Source organism: Babylonia areolata, chromosome 6 (assembly GCF_041734735.1).
Source record: "Babylonia areolata isolate BAREFJ2019XMU chromosome 6, ASM4173473v1, whole genome shotgun sequence".
In the NCBI taxonomy this organism is placed as follows: Eukaryota; Metazoa; Mollusca; class Gastropoda; order Neogastropoda; family Buccinidae; genus Babylonia; species Babylonia areolata.
Genome location: NC_134881.1, coordinates 55,856,072 through 55,871,522, shown reverse-complemented (window position 1 = coordinate 55,871,522; position 15,451 = coordinate 55,856,072).

Sequence of the window (15,451 nt, the reverse complement as noted above, 5' to 3'; positions counted from 1 at the left end):
ACACTCCGTGCTCCGTTACTTAGCAAGCCTTAGGGAACCGGCAAGCCTGTGATAACCATCGGGGCATTTCCTTGCTCTCCATCGCAGGCAAGATACTTGCCAGGATCCTACTTAACCGCCTCACAGCACACCTTGACCAAGGTCATTTGCCTGAGAGCCAATGTGGATTCCGGAAAGAGCGCGGAACCACTGACATGGTGTTTGCTGCAAGGCAGCTGCAAGAGAAATGTCAGGAGCAAAATGCTGATCTGTTCTCCACCTATGTCGACCTCACTAAGGCCTTCGACACCGTGAGTAGAGAGGGACTGTGGAAGATCATGGCCAAGTACGGATGCCCTCGGAAATTTATTTCCTTGGTCAGCCAATTCCATGAAGGCATGCAGGCTCGAGTCCAGGACAATGGTGAAACATCTGCTCCTTTTGCTGTCACAAATGGTGTCAAGCAAGGCTGCGTCCTGGCTCCAACGCTGTTCAGCCTCATGTTCTCTGCAATGCTTACTGATGCCTTCAGAGATGGCGATGTTGGAATCGGCCTAAAGTACCGAACAGATGGCAAGCTGTTTAACCTCAGAAGGCTTCAAGCAAAAACAGAGGTCATGACAGACATCATCAGAGACTTTTTGTTTGCTGATGATTGTGCCCTCAACGCTGGATCTGAAGCTGACATGCAACTCAGCGTCGACAAGTTTGCCACTGCCAGCAGGAACTTCGGCCTTACCATCAGCACGAGGAAAACTGAAGTTCTCCATCAGCCAGCCCCAGGGAAACCCTACGTTGAGCCCAACATCACAGTCAACGGTCAGAGACTCAGTGCGGTGGAGCGGTTCACTTACCTTGGCAGCACACTGTCACGAAATGCGACCATTGACGATGAAGTGAACGTCAGGATTGCAAGAGCAAGCGCAACTTTTGGTAGACTCAATGCAAATGTCTGGAACAGAAGAGGCATTAGTCTTGAGACCAAGCTAAAGGTCTACAGAGCAGTAGTTCTCCCCACACTACTGTACGCCTGCGAAACTTGGACAGTGTACCAACGACATGCCAAGAAGCTGAACCACTTCCACACAACATGCCTAAGGAAGCTACTGAACATCAAGTGGCAAGACAAGACCCCAGACACAGAGGTGCTCGCAAAAGCCACCCTTCCCAGCATCTTCACCATCCTGATGCAGTCCCAGCTTCGCTGGGCTGGACACGTGGCGCGCATGCCAGACCATCGGCTGCCCAAAAGGCTCTTCTATGGCGAGCAGCAACAAGGGAAGAGATCACACGGAGGTCAGAAGAAGCGCTTCAGAGATACTCTGAAAGTCTCTCTGAAAGCGTTTGATATCAACCCTGACTCCTGGGAGGAATCTGCAGTGGACCGTGACAAATGGCGCGCTGCTGTGCACAAAGGCGCCAAGTTGTGCGAGGCCAACAGGACTGCTGCAGCTGTTGAGAAGAGGCAGGCCAGAAAGTCACGGGCAAACAAGTTCCTGACAATGATATGCCTGTCTTTGTCTGCCCCAACTGTCAGCGAACATTTCGTGCGCAGACTGGACTATTCAGCCATCTGCGCACTCACAGATAGATTCATGAGCATCCTTCCCCCCACCCCACCACCACCCTCCCCCCATCCCCCATCCCCCATCTGGATGACAACGATGGTCATCATCGATCTCGATGGACACACCACCACCACTTAGCTCCTGCTTTACAGTCACAGACATGTTCACAAACTGACTCTCCCTTTTACTTCTTTATCCACTCTTCCCGCTTGATAACACGCAAGCAAACAAGCAAGTGCGCGCGCGCGCGCACACACACACACACACACACACACACACGCGCGCGCGCAGCACGCACACACACACACACACACGTACACACACACACACACACACACACACGCACACACACACACACACACACACACACACACACACACACACAGGAGAGAAAAAGACATATAAAAAAAATGATCATGCAATTACAAATGGATATGTACGGGATGCAGTGTCAAGAATTACACAAGTCATTGTTCTGATTCCTATTCAACAAGTACAGTTAAGGCATAAGTGGTAAAGAATCCAGACTGAAACTGGCTCCTAACGAAACACACTAAAACCTTCTTTAATGAACGTAGCAAAATTTAGTAACTTTTTCTTACTACTAATAGACATTAATGTTGCACATTTGTGGAAGTTGGGACGTGTTCTGTAATACTTATGTAAATACTGACTGCGGAGATTTTGAATTGCAGGACATTCCGTGACAAAGTGGTATTCGTCTTCCACTCGATTCGTGTCACAAAGATGACACAATCTTGCTTCTTGTGGTATGTTCATGTGTCTCCCTTTCTCAATTGGTAGTTTGTGATTACTTGTTCTGAGTTTCAACATTGGGATGCTATAGCACAATGGCAAAATCTCTAGATAATCTTCAAAAGCTATTTGGCTTTTAAATAAACTGTAGTTATTGGTTTTTGTAGAGTTACGACAAGTTTCTACCCATTTTTGTGTATAACTATCTTTAAGCCTTTGGGTCAGATTGTTTATCAGCCATGCGGTTGATACAGATTGTGGATAGTACCACACAAAAGAAAGCCCATTTTCATCTAGAATCTGTTTGATTTTAAGTAACCAGTCATTTTTGTGTATTTGTAAATTAAAACATTCAGTTAATGTGTTCAGCATGCGAGAGGAGAATTTTTTACTAGTCAATGTGTCAATGGACAATTTGTGCCAGAATTTGATCATTCGGCAATATACATGCACAAACAGGGGGAAACGTCCCGTTTCACCATAGATGAAACAGGTTGGAGTGCTTTTCTTAAGCCGGAGTATGTATTTACAGTATTCCAAGTGTAATGATTCGGCAATGTCAACGCAGTTATTACCCCAAACTTCACAACCGTAAGTTAATATTGGGATGACCAGTGAATTGAATAAGTCTAACTGGCAGGAAATAGGGAGCTGAAGTTGTCTGCTTTTTCTTAACAGTGCCATCATTGCCCGTCTGGCCTGATCTTTTAATTGTTTCACAGCTATGTTAAACTTACCATTGAAATTGAAAGTCAGTCCTAGGTATTTAAAGCAAGTAACGTGTTCTAGAGTATTTCCATTAAGTGTGAACGGGTACTGGTAATTTAGTTTCTTACCGCAGAATACCATTATTTTTGTTTTGGAGCAATTCGCATTTATTTTCCAGTCATTACAATATGCTTCTACTTCGTTTAGCGCCTTCTGAAGCTTAGCTTCTGAGTCAGCAAATATTACTGTATCATCAGCATACAGAATTAGCAATAGTTTGAGGTATTGAGATACTCTTTCATCATGGCTTAGTCCCATATCGACAGGGGAGCTACCATTCCTGATAAGGTGGGTTTCCACATCATTCACATACAAAGCAAACAAAAAGGGGGATAGGTTTTCACCTTGGCGAACACCTTGGTAAACTGCAAAAGACTCAGAAACGGCACCATTTGAGGAAACGCATGAAACAATTCCTTTATACATGTTCCTGACAATATTGAGGAATTTGCCACTGATTCCAGAGCGAATGAGTTTTGTCCATAAGCCTGTATGCCATACTTTGTCGAACGCTTTCTCATAATTTATGAAAGCACAGAACAATTTTTTCTTCCTGCTTCTCATTATGTCATTCAAACATTTCATTACAAAGATGTGATCAGTTGTGGAGTGGTTAGGTCTAAAGCCAGCCTGGTTTTCGGAAAGAATATCTAATGTATCAGAAAAGGTGCATAGCCTTTCGTTGAGTGCAGCAGTAAAGAATTTAGCGCTGCATAAGAGTAATGTGATGCCCCTGTAATTATTCGGGTCGTTTTTGTCTCCTTTATTTTTGTAAATGGGGACAATGGTACCAGTGAGCCAGTCATCTGGTAAGGTGCCAGTTTCAAATATTCTATTGAATAAATTACACCAAAACTGTTTTAATTTATCAAAGGTATAATAAATGTCTTCATTTATAATTCCATCAATTCCGGGGGATTTATTATTCTTTAGCTTTTTAACAATAGAACAAAGTTCTACTTCTGTGAAGCTTTTATTTAGAATTGTTTTTGCTTCATCTGATTCGATTAATTCTCCCAATAATCTGTCAGTTTCTTCTTCCTGTGAGTGTATGGTCTGGTCACTTGTATTTATTTTGGACAAATTTTCAAAGTGTTCCTTGAATTTGTCTAGCAGAACTGTTGTTGCTTGTTTATGGTTCTTCCCATTTTTGAGAGACCAATAACGTTTTGGATCATGTGATTTCATTTTTCTTATATTATTGACTCACTTGTGTAAACAAAGTGAGTCTATGTTTTAACCCGGTGTTCGGTTGTCTGTGTGTGTGTGTGTGTGTGTGTGTGTGTGTGTGTCTGTGTCTGTGTCTGTGTGTGTCTGTGTGTCCGTGGTAAACGTTAACATTGACATTTTCTCTGCAACTACTTTGTCAGTTGACACCAAATTTGGCATAAAAATAGGAAAAATTCAGTTCTTTCCATTATCTTGTTTAAAACAATATTGCGCCTCTGGGATGGGCACAAAAAAAATAAAGAATGAAGCCTAATTATATGCAAACTGCATTTACTGTTATATTTATATTTTTTGTATTCTCTAAACTTGGCACTTTGATCTGATATTCTGACCCAACAGCTAGAGCAGTCATTATTATCATTTTTTGTTCAAACAGGAACTTCTTTTGCATAGCGCAACTTGAGCAAGGTCTCCTACCAGAGAGCCAGTGTGGCTTCCGGAAAGAACGCGGGACTATCGACATGGTGTTTGCTGCTAGGCAGCTCCAGGAGAAGTGTCAGGAACAGAACGCCGACCTTTACTCCACGTATGTCGATCTGACCAAGGCCTTCGATACTGTTAGCAGAGATGGCCTTTGGAGAATCATGGCGAAGTACGGGTGTCCCAGAAAGTTCATCACCATCATACGGCAACTACACGATGGGATGCTGGCCCGAGTCCAAGACAACGGAGAGACTTCAGAACCATTCCCTATCTCCAACGGAGTCAAGCAAGGGTGTGTTCTTGCCCCCACCCTGTTCAGTCTCATGTTTTTAGCCATGCTGACAGATGCCTTCAGAGACGCTGACGTAGGCATTGGCATCAGGTACCGCACAGATGGCTCACTCTTTAACCTCAGGAGGCTTCAAGCAAAAACCAAGGTGAGGACAGACACCGTCAACGACTTCCTGTTTGCTGATGACTGCGCTCTCAACGCTGCCTCCGAAGCTGACATGCAACACAGTGCCGACAAGTTCTCTGCTGCCTGTGACAACTTTGGCCTCACAATCAGCACAAAGAAGACTGAGGTGATGCACCAGCCAGCTCCAGGAAAGCCTTACGTTGAACCAAGCATCTTCATCAACGGGCAACGACTGAACGCGGTGGACAAGTTCACATACCTGGGCAGTACACTCTCTCGCACAGTTGTCATCGACGACGAGGTGAATGCCAGACTCGCCAAAGCCAGCGCTGCCTTCGGCAGACTCCATAAGAACGTTTGGAACAGGAGAGGCATCACCCTGGAAACGAAGCTCAAAGTATACAAGGCCATAGTTCTCACCACACTGCTCTATGGATGTGAATCATGGACGGTCTACAAACGCCACGCCAAAAAGCTGAACCACTTCCACACCACCAGCCTCAGAAAACTTCTCAGCATAAAGTGGCAAGAGAAGATCCCTGACACAGAGGTGCTCACTCGTGCAAACTTGCCCAGCATCTACACCATCTTGATGCAGGCCCAGCTGTGCTGGGCAGGCCATGTAGTTCGCATGCCAGACCACCGGCTCCCCAAGAAACTGCTGTACGGCGAACTCCAACATGGCAAGCGCTCCCATGGAGGCCAAAAGAAGCACTTCAAAGACACTCTGAAAGCTTCTCTGAAGGCCTTCAACATCAGCCACGACACATGGGAGCTGAATGCAATGGACAGACCAAAGTGGCGTTCAGCTGTCCACAAAGGCGCCAAATCCTGTGAGGCCAACAGAATCGCTGCAGCAGAGCAACGCAGAAAGGCCAGGAAAAGTAGTGCCAGCAAGTCCCCGACAGCCGCCACCATCCCCTGTCCACACTGCGTCAGAACCTTCCGGGCGCGGATTGGCCTGATCAGTCATCTGCGCACCCACAGAGCCCAACCCACCCACCCCCAGGATGACTAGATGGTCCTCGTCGATCCCGACGGACGAACCACAGTTTACATGCTTGGTCAAACCAGGCCTTGTTAGTGTTGTGTACACATTTGGTGTTTGTTGAGGGTCTTGGAGCTGTTGATTTAAGCATGCCATACTTGTCGCAAGTGTTCAAGATCACCTTTTTCATGACATCATACATGTCATTAACATTATCATCATTCATATTATTTAAGGATAACATGTCTTCATCACTAACACCAAAAGCATCATTTGGTACATTTTCTTTACGCCAAACAGTCTGGCGTTGGCATGAGGTCAGTTGAGGAACACTGTCATGTCTAGCTTGAGCAGTACTTTCTACATTTACACGTGACTCCATTTACTTGACATGACAAAATTTGTATGGACAGAGCAATGAATATCTGAGAGTGTAGGATCAAACTCATTTACTCTGAAATCATGGACTTGTGTCATTAACTGAATTTCACCAATAACATAATCAATAGTACTTTGGTCTTTTACGTTTGTGTTTTTTCCATGGTTAACGTCATCGCCTAGCCTGCCATTAAAAATATATAAATTATTTGAGCGGCATACATCAAGGAGAGCTTTTCCAAAATTATTAACACTATGTTTATCTTCTGTATTTCTATTGATTGGGAAACCAAGGCTGCTCAACGTGAGGGAGGGATTCTGATCAATATTGTCAAGAAGTATGTCAATATTCAATAATTCTAGGACAGTGTTATCTTCTGAGTCAATAAAATCAATACTACAACCAGTGTTAGCATTGAAATCTCCCATTAACAGTAGCCTACATAGAATTCATGAGCATTATTAAGATCTACCATTTCTTGCTCTATGTCTGCAAAACAGAGTCGCGAAGCATATTGTGAGCTTTCCGGTGGTGTGTATACACCACCAAGGAGTACATCTTTGTCAGTGTTGAATAATTTTTTTTATCAAAAGCACACCAGGATACAAACTGAGATTTGGATTGCACATACTTACATTTATCTTCAATCCTTTTCTTTACACAAATAATAATACCCCCTGATCTATTGCAACTCAAATTCTTCTTAAAGAAACGAATAAAATTATGGCTATCAAAAAAGTCCTCTAAAAGTTTGTCTGAAGTACTGTCTGTTTTAGTTTCAGTGAACACAAGTATGTCATTAGCTTGCACAGATTCAGATAAAAAGTTCAGTTTGGAAAGCAGCCCACACACATTGATACACAAAATGTTCAGTTTTGGAGCCTCTTCCTCTGGCTTGTCCTAAGCCAGGTTCAGCTTCTACAACACCTGATGTTCTGACTCCTTCATTAGTTTGGCCAGATCTTTGGGACTGTCAATTGGGATTTTTATGTTCCTCCCTTCTCTGTTCTTTTCGTGAAGGAAACACACAAGTTTACCTTTTGTTGTGGACACGTTTCTAACTCCATCACATCTCCGGGCATGGTTGGCCATTCTGGCTCTCAGGTCGGTGAGGTCTTCATTGAAGAAAACCCCTCGCAGAGCTGGGACTGACTTCGCCTTGGTCCTTGCTGCCTTCGTCAACTCTTCCTTCTTGCGACGCGTTGTGAACTTGACGAGCAAGGCACGATGTTTATCGCCTACTCGTTTTCCCACTCAGTGGCTGGTAGAGATGTCTCTGCTGTCCAGCTGTACGTCAAGATCCTTTGCCATTTTAATCACCACCTCGTCTGTCTTTTCTTCTGGGTTTTCCTTCACTCCCGAAATTCCCACACAGTGTCTTCTGTTGCACTGTTCGTTGTTGTCGCTAAGCAGTTTTCCCTCCAGTCGCACACAAAGACTGAGCGAGTTATCAAAGGGACACAACCACTGCATTGCTGTCTTATCTTTCTCATTCTATCAAAGAATTTACTTCCCATTAAGCGGCTACTGTTCTAACTGTTTTGTGTGCTTTTGGCAATTTTCAACTACTGCTCTCACCTGTGCAGTTAGATAAATTAATAGAAAAATAGATAGATAGATAGATAGATAGATAGATAAATAAATAAATAAGTCGAGTTACTGTAAGACGCGATTTTCTTTTAATAGAAACAGGTAGGTGTGGTGTGGTGTGTGTGTGTGTGTGTGTGTGTGTGTGATCTCAGTGAACAAACTGCCCTGAACTCATGGACCTTACTGTTCAGCCTGGGACGTTTCACAACTGACTGATTTCACCAGCTGTGTTTTTTATGGAGCCGTGAGAACCGCTGATGAACGTGACACTCAAAGCCGCAGCACTGACTGCGTTGTGTGACAGTCAATGTAACAGGTTTTCGGTCGGGTGTTTAAAGTGTTTGAACATTCCTTGCCGATATAATCATCAGTTGGGTGTTTGAATTGTTTAAATATTCCTTGTCAATCCTATCCAGACTTCTCTTTTTACATGCTTTTTTTTTCTTTCTTTCTTTTCCTGTTATTTGATTGCATGTTCCCTCAAGGCCTGACTAAGCGCGTTCAGTTGGGGTATGCTGCTGGTCAGGCATCTGCTTCAGTCGGAGATATGGTGTAGTGTGTATGGATTTGTCCGAACGCAGTGATACCTCCTTGAGAAACTGAACTTTACTTTGACATACAGTCATCGTTTCAGTTCAGTGTTCAACGTCGATCAAGATGCTGCTATCTTAAATGACGTTATTTAACAGCAAGACGTCACAGATGTCACGTCAAGCTGTCAGATCTATCAGTTTGACATCATCAGACATTTGGGGGAAAAAAAAGAAAAAAAAAAGGATTGTGACAAGATCAGCTTCCGAGTTCAGTGTAGGCAGTCAGCAGTGAGGGCGAACAGCATGAGTTGTGACAACTGAAGGACCCGGCCATGGCACCGCGTTTGGGCTCAGTCTAACAGCATAGAGCAGTCCTCTAAACTGAGCCCCACGTGCTTGCTCGCAACTCAGGCAGCAGTCAGCCCAGGTCAGTGCACACACCCTGTGACTGAGGCTTAAGGGCATTACATTTGGTTTCTAACTTCCCTGTTCACAACTAAGAGAGTGATAAACGCCTTGTTTGATGAGGTACTTGAAGGCCTAAAGCCAAGCTGATTCACTGAGACTTTGTGCAGTTCAAGGAACTAGGTCTACATTCTCAATGTTTGTATTACCGACGGCGCGCTGGCAGCTGTAATTTTTGTTTGGTTGGTTGGTTGTTGTTGTTTGTTGTTGTTGTTTGTTGTTGTTATTTTTTGTTGGTTGGGTTTTTTTGTACAGTTTTTTTAACCGGCCAGACGTTTTTGGTTATTTTCATTCAAAAGACAGGACGATAGGTGGGACGAGTGGACTGGGGAAGAAATAGATATGATAAGACTTGAAGAATGGTGCAGGGAACTGAATATTGGACGGAAGTAAAAATAATAATAATAATAATAAAAGTTTTAAAAGCAAGGTAGATCTAGTATCGAAACAATCAGAATGTAGACCCAGTTCCTTGTACTGTGCAAGCTGCCTAAAATTCGACTAGATCTAACATTGCTGAGACACGTTACTGGTACAGACATTGAGAGCCCAATGCCTGAGATAGACGTAGACAAAATGAAACGCTGGTGCTGATTACTAGTATGCTTTGAAAGACCGCTTCACTGATGAGTAAAAAAAATTAAAATAAAATAAAAATAAAAAGTTCAGAAGAAGAACTACAGTATTTCACAAAGGGGAACAGAATTGGGGGAAAAAGAAAGCGGGAGGGGGGTGGGGGGTCAAAGATTGAAATTGATTGAAACAAAAAGTTATGTGACAGGCAAAGACGAAAGAAAATGAAACAAACAGAAGAAAGTCAAGCAACCTAATTTGGGCCTCACGTAGTTCAGTTCAGCGGCAAACTTGTGCAACGGCAACTGCATGACGGCAACAGCAACAGCGCAATGGCGCTTCCGGGCTGAGTGCACACACTGATGCGCGTGCCGCGCTTGCACACACACACGCGCGCGCGCGCGCGCGCGCGTGCGTGCACACTGACACTGACTCTCTCTCACACACACACACACGCACGCACACACACACATCACTGACACTTGTTCACACACACACACACACACATACACGCACTTGACACACTGTGACATGGCGCGCGCGCGCGCGCGCACGCACACACACACGCACACACACACACACACACACACACACACACACACACGTTCCCTTTGGAATTGATACAAAAACATTGATTCATCTTGCCATGGCCCTTGTAAGATCTAAGATAACCTATGCTCAAGAAATATTTTTCAGTGCACCTAAATATCTATTACAAAAGATTCAAAGTGTAGACTGCAAGGCTATCAAAATTGCCCTCGGAGTGCCCTCTCATGCATCCAATCAGGAAACATACAAAACAGCCGGAATTCTTCCCTTAAATGAACATCAGTCGTGAGTTAACAACAGCAAAATTCACTATGACATACACTTCATTGGCAAAAAAATTCATTGCTGATGAGCTGGCAGTAAGATCTGATATTGATTTTCCTAAAAGAGCTAAAGCCATTTCATCTCAAGAAACAGTTGCAACTTACATTTCAAATTTGTTAAAAGAATCTGATATTACCATGAAAGAATTAGCTGCAAAACCACATCATACTCCTGTTCCTTTTGTGGAAATGAAAACAGATTTTGGTATCAGTTATTCTGAAACAAAAAAAGGAAGAAAACATCAATATCACAACAAGTTCTGCCAGAATTCATATAGCAGAAAAATATCTGAATCATTTCCATATATTTACAGATGGATGTGTTCTTGATGACAAAAATGTTGGTGCGGCTTTCTATATTCATTCCTTTGAAGTTGAAAAAATTCTTACTTTATTGGAAAACACCTTTCCATCAGTATTCACGGCTGAGCTAATTGCTTTTATACTACTTAGTGAGCCATCAAATAGTTTTCCTGAAAACAGCATTCTTTGTTGATTCCAAATCAGTACTTTATGCTCTAGAATTATTTAACCTTGAAACAAGACCTGAATCAGTTACTGAGGCAAATCATTTGGTACATTGTTTGAGGATTAAAGGGACTGAGGTCAGTTTTTGTTGGGTGCCTTCTCATGTGGGCATTCATGGCAATGAAACTGCTGATAAAGCAGTTAAAAGAGGAGCACAAATTTCAGAAAAATCGACAGAAACACATGTCCATCTTTCCGTAAAAGAGGTATACACTTTGTTAGAAAAACCAGCATGGGGTCAATTTCATAACCGATGGAAGGAACAATTTTTAAAACATAAAGGTTTTGCTATGGCCTATGCTGAGAAAATTTTCAGAAAAAACAAGAAAAACACGCCAATGATTTTAATTTGCTTATATTTCAAAAAGTACTGAAGATAAGTGCATAAAAGTATATATCAAATGAAAGGAAAATGAACCAAGATTTTGTTTTTGATACTCACATGTTCAAATAATGAGTCAATCTAACAGAAAAATTCCATAAAATGCATTAATAAAAAAAATTGGGACTGTCATTCCACCATGTAGGTGCTACAATATCAACCAGGTTGTCAACCTGTCTTTCTTGTGACTGTTGTGATCAACCACACACACTGTCAAGGCTGAGCAACAGTGTCCAGGTGCATAAGACTCCAACACAGTCTACACAAAGAATGAAAAGGGTGTACTCACCCAGGATCTTTCGCCAGTAAAATCGCTGTGTGGGGTACTTGCGGAAACAGTCTTCAAGACACAGTGCTGGTTTGCTAGGGCAGTCTGGGCAGTAGAACCCCACATCCTTTCTTTGTCCTTTCTTCCAGCAGACTCTGCACCTCCTTTGTGGCCAGGCCTTCTATGGGGTAGGTGGGATGAAGTGTCGTCCACACAAGACAAACAGTGTGGTCATCTTTAGCAGTGTCTTGGTCACCAAAAATCATGGCACTAATTACATCTTTCTGAAGTCCAGGAGTGTACTGCTGTTGCCTGCTTTTTTGTAGAGGATGTGTGCATTCAGCATGGCAATTTGTAGAAAATGCACACACAGCTATTTGTACCACTTCAGGGTTTTCCTTGTGACATTGTAGGGCTGCAGCTGTTGGTCATGATGGTCCATGGCACCCATGTTTTTGTTGTAATCCAGAATTGCTGGAGGCTTGTTTACTGCCCTTTGGTCTTGCTGCTGCTGGTCTTCAGTTGTAGGTTTGTGGCAAGTTGTCAACTCCAGATGATCCAGGATGAACATCATGATCATCACCATGCTGCATACCTGAAACATATTGCATAAAAGACTAAGTTTGTTGGGTTTTGGGTTTGGTTTTTTTTGTTTTTTACATATAAAAAGATCATGAAATGGTACCATTTTATTTCTGATTGTTTTCAGAAGCTGAAATACACACACACATACCTACCCCACCCCCCACCCCAAACCCCCAAAACACACACACACTGAAACTGGTTCATGGTATGCCACACCCCCTTCATTCTCTCTTTCTCATACAAAACAAAATGACAACACATCACACACACACACACACACACACACACACACACACACACACACACACACACACATACTTCTACAAGTGTTGCATTTACAAAGTAATTTAGGCATACAGTTCTGTATATCATTCTCTGATTTCAGTTTTATAAACATCATCTCTCTCTCCCCCCCCCCCTCTCTCTCTCTCTCTCTCTCTCTCTCTCTCACACACACACACACACACACACACACACACAACAACAACAACAATAACAACAACAACAAACCAATACACACTCAGGAACGAACACACAGAAAGCTGCAGGCGAGCGACACACGCTGTCATCAACAATGAGCCAGCCAGCAAGCCACGCCCCCCTGGGCTGTGATAGTCAGACACAGTACCCACGTGACTGACTCTCTCTCACTCACACACACTGATCAGTGACTGACGAAGCCACTTACCACAGCTAACACATTCAAAACACACACAATGCAGTCATATTCATTGTTACAACAAACAGAAAGCAAATAATAAACTGACAAACCTCGAAAACACCCACCTGCATCTTGAATCAGCTGAGCTTGTCTGTCTTCAGTTTCGTCAATAACTCCACCTCCAACCCCCCTCCACTGTCAAAATCAGCTTCTTCGGCATCAACTTCACACAGTTCTGTCTCATTCAGTCCACAATCTTCATCTCTACTGTTTGCATCGCGAAAGAATTCTTTCAATACAAGTGCAAGTGGTGGGGTTTGTCTGCGTTCAGCCATGGCTTTGCAAACACAACTTGAGCTTCGTACAAACTTGCAAAACTTTCGCCATAAATATGACAATCCAATGAATAATTTTAGCTTATGGAACTCAGGAGATAAAGAGCTATCAGGGGAGCTAATTTAATGGTTAGCAGACTGTATTTTCTGTAATGCGGGACTCGAAACATAGAACGTTGTAACATGACGTACGGCGCACGTCAATACAGCATTGGTGAGCGACATTTCATGACGTACGCCGTACGTCAACAGCGCAGTCAAGAGGTTAAAGAAAAGATACCGAATCCATCAGCTTGCTATACAAGATTAATAACCTCTACTTTCTTCCGTATAAAACTTCAGTGATCAACTGAAGACAGTATCAGTATCAGTAGCTCAAGGAGGCGTCACTGCGTTGGGTCAAATCCATATACGCTACACCACATCTGCCAAGCAGATGCCTGACCAGCAGCGAACCCAACGCGCTTAGTCAGGCCTTGAGAAAAAAATAAATAGATAAATAAATAATGAAATTAAAATAAAATAAATTAATAAATAGATAAACATCATAGAATCAATAAATGAATAAATAAATAAATAATAGATAAATGCATAAAAAATACTAATAATAATAATATTTATAAGGCGCAAAATTTTGATGAAGTCAACTCTAAGCGTACAAAAAACAAACAAAACAAAATAGCAACAACAACAAAAACACAACAACAACAACAACAACGATGATGATAAATAAGCAAATAAATGTAAAACGTGAAGACACACATTAACACACACACACACACACACACACACACATGCATCATAGATATGCAACAAACATGCAGTTTCACAGATATGAAAGCACAATCAAATACACATAAAAGTACATGTGCCCCAACACACACACACACATCACCCTGCACCCCCGCCCCCCCCCCCCCCTCCCCCACACACACACACGGCACACACACACACACACACACACACACACACACACACACACAGACTGAGAGAGAGAGAGGCACACTTACCTGTACAAGCACACACACATACGCCCATATCCCCCAACCCCAACCCCACACACATATATACAAATAATATATAGAAATATATATATGCACACCCGCACGTTCCAATATTCCGTTGCTCCCACAGTGTAGACATTCATACACACACATACTTCATCCTCCACACACACACACACACACACACACACGCATTGGCACGCGCGCACTGACGCATGTGCACAGAGCTCTCCTGACACATGTGTACACTTACACCCTCGTGCACGCACACAGACACACCAACACACACACACACACACGCACAGGGGCTGCCACTGATTGGCCCATGAGGAGGGGTGGGAAAAGATCTCTGATGCTAAGTACGTGGCGTCTAGCGTGTTGCTCAGTCTATTGTATTTGGAAAAGCCCACAGAGACTCTGTTCCGTTTTCAGTTGAAGAAATTTGCACAATGTTGGTTTGGAAATGATGCCGATATTTGTTTGATTTGCAAAGCATCGTGCTTTACCTTTCATGCTAGACTTACGGCCGCTCCCTCTCCGAGTCTACCATTATTTCTTTGAGGCGATCGATGGTGTGATGGCCTTGTACCTGTTCTTTTTGGTAATCTTTGACCTTTCTGAGGATTTCCGATTTTCCTAGATGTAAGCCGCTCGTTGTTGTTGCGTTACCAGCAAGTCTGTCAGCTCGCTCATTTCCCTCAACACCTGCATGGCCCGGGCAGTATGACCATGTAAGTTTTTTAATCTGAAAGTTGCGCATTGCCTCATGCCACTCTGGACTTCCCATTCCACTTTCAATTTTCTGTATGAGGTTCATTGAGTCGGTTAGAATCATGGCATGTTGGTTTCCGGGCATATGGATAGATAGCCACTGGAGGGCATGTGTCACAGCTTCAGCTTCCATCATTAGGCTGGAGGTTGTAACTTTGTAGGCAGCATTCTCTTCCCCATTTGTTTTTCCATTTTGTTTCGCAGTGAATCCCCTGAACCGGATTGGCCTTTGGTGACTGAGCCATCTGTGTATATGATGATGTCCTCTTCTTTACTGTATCTATTAATATCTTTACTTCTGCATTAGTTTTGCCCTCTGGTCATTCCCGACAATGTCTTCCTAGAGTGGGCGTCTGAAGACAAATTATAGTAAAA